Source organism: Macaca thibetana, chromosome 14 (assembly GCF_024542745.1).
Source record: "Macaca thibetana thibetana isolate TM-01 chromosome 14, ASM2454274v1, whole genome shotgun sequence".
In the NCBI taxonomy this organism is placed as follows: domain Eukaryota; kingdom Metazoa; phylum Chordata; class Mammalia; order Primates; family Cercopithecidae; genus Macaca; species Macaca thibetana.
In genome coordinates, this window is record NC_065591.1 from 6943187 (window position 1) to 6955332 (window position 12146).

At 54.0% G+C, this 12146-nt stretch overlaps 1 protein-coding gene across 6 annotated transcripts in view; it reads right to left on the reverse strand.

Moving 5' to 3' along the window:
• Positions 1-12146, reverse strand: part of RAD9A (RAD9 checkpoint clamp component A) — a 79023-nt gene that overhangs the window by 8880 nt on the left and 57997 nt on the right. For all 6 annotated transcript variants that reach the window (XM_050756735.1, XM_050756738.1, XM_050756737.1 and 3 more), the window contains exon 3: positions 2341-2476. The gene's annotated coding sequence lies outside the window, so the exon portion shown is untranslated. The remainder of the gene's footprint in view (positions 1-2340; positions 2477-12146) is intronic.

The window sequence follows — 12146 nt, forward strand, 5'->3', positions numbered from 1 at the left end:
TTTGGATACATGCATACACTTTGTTTCTCCCTCTCTTTCCGCTCCCCTGGTCTCCAGCCCTGGCCCTTTCCGCGGAGTCCTGGGGGAGGAGTTAACTCTTCCCTTCCCCTTCCCAGGGGATCCATAGAAATAGTGCCCCCTGTCCCTGGGCATCCGGCTCAGTATGCTGGGAGTCATCCTTGACCTCATGCTCGCCCTCAGCCCTACACAATCTTTCAGTTAAGTCCTGACCACTCTGCCTCCCAAACAGGTGGTAACTTAACAGGTGGCAGCTTTGCCCTCCTCTTCCATCTCCAGGGCCTAGGTCACCATCCTCTCACCTGGATGACTGTAACAGCTCTCAATGGTCTCCTGCCTCCACCCTGCCCCCCCCAGGCCACTCTCCATACAGCAGCAAAGTGACCCTCCTAAAATGTCCATTGTGTCATGCCTCTCCTGTGTTTGCACACTCCAAGTGGTTGCCATAAAATCCAAACTCTGCCCTGAACCTGCAGGAGCCGTCCCTACCCATTTCTGCACCTGTTGCCTCCCCTTGATCACCTGCACAGCCATGCCAACCGTGTGGGCTCCCTGAACGCCCCACTTCCTCTTCCACCTGGGGATCTTAGCACATCCTTAGCTGTCCCCACCACTTGGCATCATCTTACCCCTTCTAATGTGGTGGTGCTTCTCTTCCTCCGGGCTCAGTGAGGCCTTTTCTGCCCCCACCAGCACCCCAGTACGCTCTAGCTAGGCCCTGTTTTAGCCACAGCACTTATCACATTATTTCGTACCTGTGTTTTCCTATTTAACATGTGTCCTCCTCACTAGTGTGTCTGCCTCATAAGGGCAGGAACCATATCTAGTTTTTTTTTTTTTTTTTTTTTTTTTTTTCCTGAAGACAGAGTCTCGCTCTGTCATCCAGGCTGGAGTGCAGTGGCGCGATCTTGGCTCACTGTAATCTCCGCCTCTGGGGTTCAAGCAATTATTGTGCCTCAGCCTCCCAAGTACCTGGGAATACAGGCGTGTGCCACCACGCCTGGCTAATTTTTGTATTTTTATTAGAGATGGGGTTTAGCCATGTTGGCCAGGCTGGTCTCAAACTCCTGACCTTAACTGATCTGCCCGTCTCAGCCTTCCAAAGTGCTGGGATTACAGGCGTGAGCCACTGCACCCGGCCTTGGCTTTGTTTTGTTTTGTTCTGTTTTGTTTTGTTTGTTAAGATGGGGTCTTGCTTTGTCACCCAGGCTGGAGTGCAGTGGCACAATCATGGTTCACGGCAGCCTCAACTTCCCAGGCTCAAGCGATCCTTCCACCTCAACCTCCCAAGTAGCTCAGGGCTACCGGCGCGTGCCACTACAGCCAGCTAATTTTTTTTTTTTTTTTGTATTTTTGTTAGAGACAAGGTCTCCTTCTGTTGCCCGGGCTGGTCTTGAACTCCTGGGCTCAGGCAGTCCTCCTTCTTTAGCCTCCCAAAGTGCTGGGATTATAGGCGTGAGCCACCGTGCCCAGCATCCATATCTGTTTTGTTTGTTGCTGTATGTACCTCACACAGGGTCTGGCACTCAGTAAATGAATAAATAGATGTTACATTTAAAAATGTGTAAACCAGCTGGGTGCAGCGGCACATACCTTTAATCCCAGCACTTTGGGAGGCGGAGGCGGGTGGATCACTTGAGCCCAGGAGGTAGAGGTTGCAGTGAGCCAAGATAGCGCCACTGCACTGCAGCCTGGGTAAGAGAGCCAGACCCTTTCTCAAAAAAAAAAAAAAAAAAAAAAAAAAAAAAAAAGGCCAAGTGCGATGGCTCATGCCTGTAATCCCAGCACTTTGGAAGGCCGGGGCAGGTAGATCATCTGAGACCAGGAGTTCAAGACCAGCTTGGCTGACATGGTGAAACCCCATCTCTACTAATAACACAAAAATTAGCCAGGCATGGTGACACGTGCCTGTAGTCCCAGCTACTCAGGAGGCTGAGGCAGGAGAATCGCTAGAACCCAGGAGGTGGAGTTTGCAGTGAGCCAAGATCACACCACTGCACTCCAGCCTGGGCGACAGAGTGAGGCTGCGTCTCAAAAAATGAATGAGTGAATATCTATAAACCGTTCCTATTGACAAAGGGCATGGAAAAATAAACAAACAAACAAATAAATTAGCATGAGCCAAGTGCAGCTGAGCTGTCTCTAAGTCACTCTTAGCACAGTGCTGAAAGAAACACTCAACTTCTAGCACTCCACCCACAGTCCCATCTCTCCCTGCTTGATAGTTGTCCCCATGTTCTCAGCCTCATCCTGTGCTCTGGACCCCTCCCCCACCACGTGTAAACCAGCACAGCCTTCCCACCTCTGCCTCGTACTCATTACCTGAGCAGCCGCCTGGAACAAGGGTAGATGCTGAAGCTCCCTGAAGGCAAGGAAATGGGAGGCTGTGAATCTTCACATAGTCCTGTTTCTGCCCCTGACACCTATAGAGTTATGGAGTCCTATGGCCTTGAGGACCCTAGGCAGAAGAGAAGGGAGACATATGCTTTTTTTCATACGTTTTACATCTGTCTTCTCCACTGGTCTGTCCACCTCACAAGGGCAGGAACCATGTCGGCCCTTTATATCAGCCAGGAGCAGGTGTGAGCCACTGCCCCCGGTCGACATACAGTCTTTCGACTCATATTGAGCATTTTTCAGTTACCCTCCCACTCCCTTGCCAAAAGTCAGAACTCGGAACTTTCTGAAAGGCTTAGAAGAGAAAGAAGGCTAGAGTGGGAAGCCGGGAGCCGTGGTAGGATGTGTTCCTGTCCCGCTGTGTGATTTGTGCAAATCCCTCCCTGTCTCGACTGCTTCCTCATCTGTATGATGTGTTGGTGGGGGCTGGGGAGAGTAGGAGGTACTCACTGAGGTCCCTTCTAACCTTGACATGCTGTGATCCTGAAGGGGCCCCGTGACTCCCCTACGCCTCTCATCCATCCCAGCTTGGGGGAGAAGCTATAATTGGCTGTCACACCTCCCCCGACCCTCTGGCCCCTGGAAGGTAGCTTTCCAATCTGAGGCCAGGAATCCCTTCCAGGCCTACATTTGGCATATCCAGTAACCCACTTCAGGTGCAGAAGAGGGGGCACACAGCGGGATAAGGAGCTGGGAGCAACCAGGAACCAGGAACCCTGTGTGTGGGTGAGAGATAGGTATGAGGACCTGGGGTCTGTGCTCAAAGTCAGGGACCTGGATGCAGCTTCAGCCCCACTCAGATGGCATCAGGCCCTTGTCTGAGCCTCAGTTTTTTCCTGCGCCTCTGCCTCGAGAGGAGAATATGAGCCCTTGCCTTCCTCCCAAGCTGCTAGAGCCTGGCATGAGATAATGGATGTGCCCACACTGCCAGGCACTGTGCACAGATGAGGGACCAGGTCTTTTGAGTCTGCAGGGCTGGAGGTGGAGGGGAGATGGGATGAATTTTTTTAAACCCACAGTGAGGATGGGAAGGGAGAAGTTCAGGCGTGTTCACCAAAACCTGGCACACTGGAATTACAGGCCCCCTTGGAGCGCAAGTGAGGTAAGTTTAGGACAAATCAAAGGCAGTGTGCTTCACCCAGCACGGGAGGACACTGATGGAACTCATTACCCCAAGATGTCGTCTCAGCTGGAAATAGAAACAGCTTCACAAAAGATTTAGATACATCCATGGATGATGGCTCCATTCATGGGTTAGAAGGGAAAGGAGGCTCTTTGAGGCCTGTCCCCCAGGGCAGGCATCAGGGAGGTGGCTTGGTCTCCCTAGCACCCCCCTTTGCACTCCTGTTGGAGGCAGGCTTCTGGCAACACGGACCCCAAGAGGCAATGTGGAGTCCCATAAGTTAGAGCCTGGCCTGTGTCCCTGGCCTTTCCTCAACCTCTCCAACACTCAGAATCCACTGTTTGGGAGAGAAAAGGCGCCACCAGCTTCAGGGAAAGCATCCTGGCTGGGCTGTCCCCTAAGAGACCAGCAGAGGGAGACAGACACCATGTCCAGTGCCAGCTCCGGGAACAGAAACCTTGATGATCCACCTTGGGCAGGCCTCTGTGGAGGCAGTTTTGTGCTCATGTTTTGCTGGGTGGGACAGAAGGGGACAGAGAGGGCATCCTCCCAGGCTGAGACAGGCCTATTACAGGGGAGATAGGGGCAGGGAGGAGATTTTTGGGAACTAGGGGCAAGGTGGGGAGGGAGCTGCTAATTAAGAACCGGGTACTCCAGAGCCAGGCTGCCTGCCTGTGTGCTTTGGACAAGTTATAGAACTCTGTGCCTCAGTTTACCCATGGTAAAATGGCAACTACAACAGCACCAGCCTCAGGAGGGCCACGTGAGATTGCGTGCCATATTCAAATGCTTCACTGCAGAGACAGGGAATTGGGCAGAGCTCAGTAAACAGGAGTGACAGCCTACACTGTGGGGAGATCAGAGGTCTCTCCCATCTCCTTAAGCTCTGCAGCTTGCAAAGCCCTTTTGCTTTATTATCTCATCTGGGCCTCACTGAACCCTGGAGGTCTGGTGAGGCTAAGAGGCTCACTTTTTTTTTTTTTTTTTGGAGACAGGGTCTCACTCTGTCAACCAGGCTGGAGTGCAGTGGCTCAATAGCTCACTGCAGTCTTGAACTCCTGGGCTCAAGCAATCCTCTCGCCTCAGCCTCCTGAGTAGATAGGACTACAGGTGTGTGCCACCATGCCTGGCTAATTTTTGGGGGAAGTTGGGGGGGATCTTGCTATGTTGCCCACGCAGGTCACTTATAAGTGGTAGATCTGGACTTTCTGATACTAAAGAATCCAGGGATCTTTCTCAAGTTCCCTGCTGAGCTGGAAGCTGGAGGAGGCCTGCTTCAGGTGCCCTTGTCTGCACTGAGCCTCCTGCAGGCCGCCCGTATCTCTAGTTGGTATTAAAGTTATGTTGCCCTCTTTCCCACCAGCTCCCGAGTCCCTGGCAGGCAGGCTGTGTTTCTCTGTAGGTCCACACTGTTCAGCAAGGCATATTATAGCAGGGACTTCCAAAAGCTTTTGGGAGGTGATGGGATTCCGTGGGTCTGAATGCCAGCTCCTCCCCAACTCTTGTCCTGGTTCCAGGCCAGGTGTGGCCCCCCTTTTTTTGCTGCTCAAATTCTCCCTCCCACATCTCCAAAGTCTCCCCTAACGTCTCCCTCTTCTGACCTCTCCTTTCTCTGCATTATAGCCCTTTGTGTATCTCCTTAAGTTCCTGTTTCATTTTGAAATTCTGCAACAGCCAAAGGCTGAAATGGAAATATGTACAGAGTGCTCTGTTAAGGACCATAAGGTGGGCCTCAGAAAGATGGCTGGGGGTGCTAGAAAGCGAGGTGAGCTCAAATTAGCCGGGCATGATGGCAGGTGCCTATATCCCAGCTACTCGGGAGGCTGAGGCGGGAGAATAGCTTGAACCTGGGAGGGGGAGGTTGCATTGAGCCGAGATCACGCCACTGGATTCCAGCCTGGGTGACAGAAAAAGACTCTGTCTCAAAAAAAAAAAAAAAAAAAGTGGTTGAACTCTCCATAGACCTAAACCACCCATGTCTTCTAGACACCCTGAAAGTCTAGTACGGGGCTGGGTCATGACTGGTTGGTTTTTCTCATGCCTTCAGAGCTGACTGTGCCCTGAGATTCCACCCTCCCCACCTCCAGCCCTCTTCAACCCACTGAAGTCCCACAAGAATCTCTCAGGAACAAAAGAGGAGAGAGATGAGACGGGTCCCTAGAGAGCACGCATAACACAAAGTAGAGAGCAGCAAGGGCCCTGGAGAGTGAAGTCTGGTGGGGAGCAGAGCGGGGGTGATAGTGACAGGCTTCAGGAAGAAGGCAGAAGAACAAAGGGTCTACATGAGTAGCCATGGGGAGTTCGCCAGGGGCAGCTGCATTTTGGATAGAGAGGACACCATTAGCAAAGACAGACGGATACGGTATGAGGGGCAGGTAACAAGATTCTTTAACATTATTGGCTGGGCAAGGTGACTCACACCTGTAATCCCAGCACTTTGGGAGGCTGAAGCAGACAGATTGCTTGAGATCAGGAGTTTGAGACCAGCCTGAGCTACATGGCAAAACCCTATTTCTACAAGGAAATACAAAAACATTGGCCAGGAGTGGTGGCTCATGCCCATAACCCCAGCACTTTGGGAGGCCGAGGCAGGCAGATCACTTGAGGTCAGAAGTTCGAGACCAGCCTGGCCAGCATGAGGAAACCCCATCTCTATCAAAAATACAAAAATTAGCAGGCGCCTGTAATCCCAGCTACTTAGGAAGGTGAGGCAGGAGAATCGCTTGAACCTGGGAGGTGAAGGTTGCAGTGAGCTGAGATTGCACCACTGCACTCCAGCCTGGGTAACGGAGCAAGACTCTCAAAGAAAAAAGAAATACAAAAAATTAGCCAGGCATGGTGACATCCATCTGTAGCTACGCAGGAGGTTGAGGTGGGAGGATCGCCTGAGCCTCGGAAGTCAAGGCTGTAGTGAGCCATGATTATGCCACTGCACTCCAGCCTGGACTGTCTCAAAAATAAATAAATAAATAAGTAAATAAATAAAACGTCATTGATTGCTTCTAAGTGCCAGCAATTTGACCTATATTCACTCAGTTGTCCCTTACTCAGTTTTACATGGAGAAAACAGAGGTGTGGAGGGTTAGAGACTTGGTGGGGGTCACACAGCTGGTGGAGGCAGAGCAGGCACTCTCTCAGTGGTACTGGAATGGCAGGCCCATGAGATGGGGCTTCCCATCACTGGGATGGCCCCAGGGAAGGTGGTGTCCATCCTTTGACCCTGGGGAGCCCAGGCAGTCTGGAGAAAGCTGGGAGAAGCCTGACGGAGGGGAGGACAGCGGGGTAGGAGGGAGAGGAGAGTTCGGGAGGAGCCGGCATGACTCAGCAGGGCAGGATAAAGATCTTCCAGCCCAGGGAGAGGCAACCCCACTCCTCTGCCAGGGGAGACGGAGTCACAGAGCCCGCGGCATGGGCTGGCCAGGGCAATGGAACATCCTGGGAGAACGGCGGGGAAAGCTCCTGGCGGGCGAGGGAGGAGTGGAGCACCTGGGGGTATCCCTTCTGCCCTGCCCTCCACACACCCATCACCCAGACACCCTGGCAGATCAGGAGGCAGAGCCCAGCTAGGGCAGGAGAGGGACAGGCAGAAGGCCCTGTTCCTCTCAGCTTCTCTCTGGCTTCCCCGGGAAGCAGGAAGTATTGGGGGGAGTCCTTTGGGAAGCCTGAGCTGGGTCAGGTGTGGGTGGGGACCCAGGGCAGGGTAGGGCCATTGCTGAGGTCAGAAGAGGCCCTCTGCCTCCGGGTTTCCGCTGACATCACAGCCAGCTTAGGGTGAGGCAGGGCCTCTGGGCTCCTGCCTACTGGAGGGCAAGGGAAAGTGTGTGCATATACACACACACACACACACACACACACACACACACACACACACACCCTGCCTTTCCTTCCCCCTCCTGCCCTTGGGGCCCCAGTGGTGCCTGCACACGTACACTGGAGGGTGTGCACACGAGGCAGCGGAAAGGAAGGCCTCCTCCTGGGGACACCGAATCCCAGGGGATGTCCTGGGTGGGACCTCTGAACCTATCTAGGGCTCACTTTGCCCTCAGGAAGCAAAGGGTAGCCCTTGCTCTTGTTCTGCTGTGGCGGTGGGGCGGGGACAGGGGTGATCATCTAACTCCCAGTTTAATGCTCATTCCGGGATTCCCAACTCCCCGCTAATGGAATCCAGAGTTCTAGCTGAGCCCTCTAGTGTGGGAAGGTGATGCGAAGTGCCTGGCTCAGCTGCACATTGCCAGTTCATGTAAGGGGTCGGTGGTGGGGAGGAAACCCAGGTCTCCCTGTGCTCCAGGCCAGGATTCTCCAGGCACTGGATGACTCTCTTTATACCCCAAGCAACATCTGAGTGACCTGAAGAGACCAGCTAGACGCCTCATAGCCAGGGGCACTCAGCCAAGTCCTGCTATTGCTGAAGTCTGTTCCCAGCACCCAGACTCCTCTTTTCAAGATGTGCCTCTGGCCCCCTTCCTCAGGCTGGCACCTGCATGGTGGAGTTAAAAGAGCATGTTGCTGAAGTTGGATTGTACTGGGTTCCAGTCCTGGTTCTACCACTTCCAGGCTTGTGTGACCTCAGACAAGTGACTTTGTCTCATGAAGCCTCAGGTTCCTCATGTATAAATAGGGAAATGATAGCTCCTATCTCGGAGTTACTGCAAAGGTGAAATAAACTAGGCCGGGCGCAGTGGCTCACGCCTGTAATCGCTGCACTTTGGGAGGCTGAGGTGGGTGGATCATGAGGTCAGGAGATCGAGACCATCCTGGCTAACACGGTGAAACCCCATCTCTACTAAAAATACAAAAAAAAAAAAAAAAAAAAAAAAAAAAAATTAGCCGGGCGTGGTGGCGGGCGCCTGTAGTTCCAGCTACTCCGGAGGCTGAGGCAGGAGAATGGCGTGAACCCGGGAGGCAGAGCTTGTAGTGAGCTGAGATCGCGCCACTGTACTCCAGCCTGGGCAACAGAGTGAGACTCTATCTCAAAAAAAAAAAAAAAAAAAGAAAGAAATAAATAAAATAGCCCACGCAAAGCATTAGCACTGTGCCTGATGTGGGGAACAGCTGCGTGCACGTAAACTATTGTTAGTATTTCAGCAAAGTAAATGTTAGTAAGAAATAGCAGCATCACAGTAGGCTGGAGGAGTCGCTGTAGCAGGCATCTGCCTCTCCTCCCAACACCCAGGTCAGCCTCCGCCCCTCCACCCACCCCCTAGGGCTCCTCTCTGTGTCTCCAGCACCAAAACTTTTTTTTTTTTTTTTTTTTGAGACGGAGTCTCACGCTGTTGCCCAGGCTGGAGTGCAGTGGCGCGATCTCGGCTCACTGCAAGCTCCGCCTCCCGGGTTCACGCCATTCTCCTGCCTCAGCCTCCTGAGTAGCTAGGACTACAGGCGCCCGCCACCGCGCCCGGCTAATTTTTTGTATTTTTAGTAGAGACGCGGTTTCACTGTGGTCTCGATCTCCTGACCTTGTGATCCGCCCGCCTCGGCCTCCCAAAGTGCTGGGATTACAGGCTTGAGCCACCGCGCCCGGCCAGCACCAAAACTTAGGGAACGTTTGGTGAACAAATGAATGAATGAGTGTCCCTACTCACCTCTGTGGGTTTCTCCAACACAACTGTCAAGAGGGGACCAGCTAGAGACTCCCCTAGTTCAGGAACCTGGACACTCCCTGGGCCAGGGTCCCATCAGTGCTAACTGTGCAGCTGTGTGCAACATGGTGTTTTGGGTACCTGGAGAGCCTTCCTTGGGGATGTCACCATGTGGGGAGGAAGGGTGGGACCCTGGCCAGTCCCTGAGCCTACACTGACTCACCCTCACCCCTTGGAGGGCAGCTCAGTCATCACCTGGTGCCAGCTCTGGCCCCCAGCCAGCCACATTTCTTGAGGGCCTGACCTGACACCCCCCTGTGGATGGTGAGGCCTGGAATCTTTAAAAGGCCAGAGAAGGCAGCAAGCCAGTGGCCCCTCATCAGCTCACAGACTACTCCCACCATCCTGTGGAGAGGAGGGCAGAGGTGGTCAGACCCCATCACACAGAGAGGTGACAGGCTTGTCCCAAGGTCACACTGGCCAATTGGAATGGAGGTTTCCTGACTCTCAGAGCAGCTCTGTGCCCGCTGCAGGGAATCCTGGACTGCACCTGGTGCTACCTTGGCACTTTGCCTATGGTTGCCACTGCCCTTCTAGCTCAGTCCATCCACATTTCTGCCCCAAAGCTCTACCTCCTCCAGGAAGCTCTCCTCCCACCATCCTCCTTGACCTAAATGTACCCACTGCCACCTATGGCTGATGTCAGACAGTTTAATGAGTGTCCCTAGACTGGAATTCTTTCCTTTTCTTTTGAGAGAGGGTCTTGCTCTGTTGCCCCAGGCAACAAAGACCATATGTAGTGGTCATAGCTCACTGCAGCCTCAAACTCTTGGGCTCAAGCAATCCTCCAGCCTCAGCCACCTGATTAGCTGGGACTACAGGCACGCACCACCATGTCCGGCTAAGTTTTAAATTTTTGGTAGAGATGGGGGTCTCTATGTTGCCCAGGTTCATCTCAAATTCCTCAAGCAATCCTCCTGCCTGGGCCTCCCAAAGTGCTGGGATTACAGATGTAAGCCCCAACTGTGAAATTCCTAAAGGCAGGGATGGGTTTTCCTTGCTCTCTCTCTGTCCTTAACAGGACCTGGCAGAGACTGAGAAAGTGCCTGCACAATGTGCCCCTGGAGCAGACGGAGCGCTTCTCTTTCCCATGCTTGTCTGGAGCTGGGGGGACTGGCGTCTCCTCTAAGCTCTGCCCTCCCACCAGCAACCCCAGATTGTCAGCACTGGAAGGGCCCCTAACAAGATTCTCTGAGAGTCACAGGGGAGCAGGAACTTTCCCGAGGTCCCCCAGCTGGAAATCAGAGGGCAGCCACCTGTCCTGCCCCATCCTACGGAAACCCTGGAGGGGCCACTCCTGCTCTTTCCTCTCTTCCTTCTTCCCCAAACCCCAGCAGCTACCCCCATTTAGGGACTTGGCAGGATAAAGGCACCGTCTTTATTCCAGCCCCCGACCCAACCCAACTGGCAGCTCCCAGCCTGCTGCCTTTGCCCAGGCATGGCAGAGGGGCACTGGCAGCTTGGAGATGGAGCTGCTTTTCCCTTTGGCAGTGCAGAGGGTGGGGGAGGGGAAGGGAGAGGCTTGGCCCCCACTAGGTGAGGGGAGAGGGCAGGGAGGCAAGTCCAGACAAGAGGCAGAGGGAGAACACAACTTTCCCAGCTCGTGGGGTCACTACATTAAGATTCAAAGACAAACTGGGGGCTGGGGCGCTGTGTGTAAAGTCAATTGTCCCTGTACCCACCTGGCCTGGGTCCCTGTTTCAGAGCTGCAGCCCTCAGTTCCTGCAAACCAGTGCTTTCTGGCGGCCCCAGGTGGATGTCTGCTGGGGGTGGTGTTGTCCACTCCCACCTTCTGCTTCAGTCTCTTCCTCTCCCCCATCCGCTGCTTCCCCCTCTTCCTCCCAGCTCCCTCCTCCCCTCTTTCCCACTCCCACCCATTTGCCTCTTTGTGTCTCCTCTTTCCTTCCCAGTCTTGTCCCTTCTCTGGTCTCACCCCTCTTCTCTTGCCCCCGCCTCTTTCTTTAGCACCCCTCCCCTCCGCTCCCCCCACACTGGGGCTGCTTTCTCCCTGACTCAGCAAGGTGCTTTATAAGGTGCTGAGGGGCTCAGTCAAATCCAAACCACATTGTGCAGACTCCACAAGGAGCGGCTGCGAGGTGGAGGGAGAGGCTGAAGCTGCTCCCCTTCTCCCTCCTTCTTGGCCCCCTCCCTCTGAAAGGGTAGGAGCTAGGGGGACCTCCTGGCTGGCCTCAGTGCCATGCACCCATGGGCATCTGCCTTCTTGACCTTGGCATGGGCATCAAGAAATCACTGGGCTCACCCACCAGGAATGTCACTGAAACTCCAGAGTCCTGGCTGGTGGGGGCAGGGAGGAGGTGCAGTGGTTGGGGGTAGGGGGCGGAGGGAGGCCCTAAGCACTTTTCACAAGGGTCCCTCCAGGCAGTTTTCATCAGTGCTGCTACTGAGGTCCCTCAAAGTCCCCTGCCCCCCAACCCAAGCCAGCTCTCCTTTCCCAGCTCTTTTTCTCCTTGTTTAGGAAAAAAAAGGAAGAAAGGAGAGAGAGGGGAAAAAAAACCCAACAACAAAGTCTGTCCCACTCCAGTGAGGTAATTGAAAACAAACTTCTTCCCCACCCCCCCGCGCCCCCAGCTCAGTGCTCGCAGTACAGAGAAGGGAAGAGCTGCCCCGGGACCCAGCACTGGCCATGATCAGGATGCCTGCCCAGGCCACAGGCTGGAGGCGCGGGGGCTGGACTGGCAGAGTGCCCTCCCTTTCTTCCAGGGGCACCAGGAAGTAGTGGGGGACAAATCTCGGATGCCACTCCAGGCAGAGGCATCACCTTCCAGGTCTGGCCCACCACTGGCCTCTCCCACTTTGAAACAATAAATAAACAACCACAAAAGCAACTTATTACCCAGTGATTTAATTGGTGGTGTGGTTATAGGGCACCCAAGCCTTGGGGACCACATGACTGTCCCCCAGGAAAATCATGAAGCAGGGCAGTCCCCAGCCCTGGGTGAGAGCTGCCT